The sequence below is a fragment of the Aptenodytes forsteri genome, unplaced genomic scaffold (genome assembly GCF_000699145.1).
Source record: "Aptenodytes forsteri isolate BGI_AS27 unplaced genomic scaffold, ASM69914v1 Scaffold382, whole genome shotgun sequence".
In the NCBI taxonomy this organism is placed as follows: domain Eukaryota; kingdom Metazoa; phylum Chordata; class Aves; order Sphenisciformes; family Spheniscidae; genus Aptenodytes; species Aptenodytes forsteri.
Window position 1 is genome coordinate 528,442 of NW_008794625.1, and position 286 is coordinate 528,727.

Below are 286 nucleotides of genomic sequence, written 5' to 3' on the forward strand. Positions count from 1 at the left end.
TCCCCCGCCGCCGCCTCCAGCCGCCGGCGGGCTGAACCAGACACGCCGAGCCCCACGCCCTGGAAATCCTCCCTCGGAGCCCGCAGCCGCACGGATGCCGTCCGCAAGGGCCCCGGCGGCTTCAGACATCTTATTCCCGCTTCCGCCCCTTCACCCCGCCCCGCGCATCCCACAGACACCGAGCCAACGCCGGATCGCGAAAGTTGATCCCCCCGGGGCTGCGGAAGCAACAGGGTGACACCCAGCTCTTTTCTCCGAAGTCCGCACGGCAACTCTCCCGCCCCCG

General features: G+C 70.6%; 1 protein-coding gene across 1 annotated transcript in view; it reads right to left on the reverse strand.

Moving 5' to 3' along the window:
• Positions 1-286, reverse strand: part of VAMP2 (vesicle associated membrane protein 2) — a 49,296-nt gene that overhangs the window by 48,677 nt on the left and 333 nt on the right. The gene's annotated exons all lie outside the window — the stretch shown is intronic.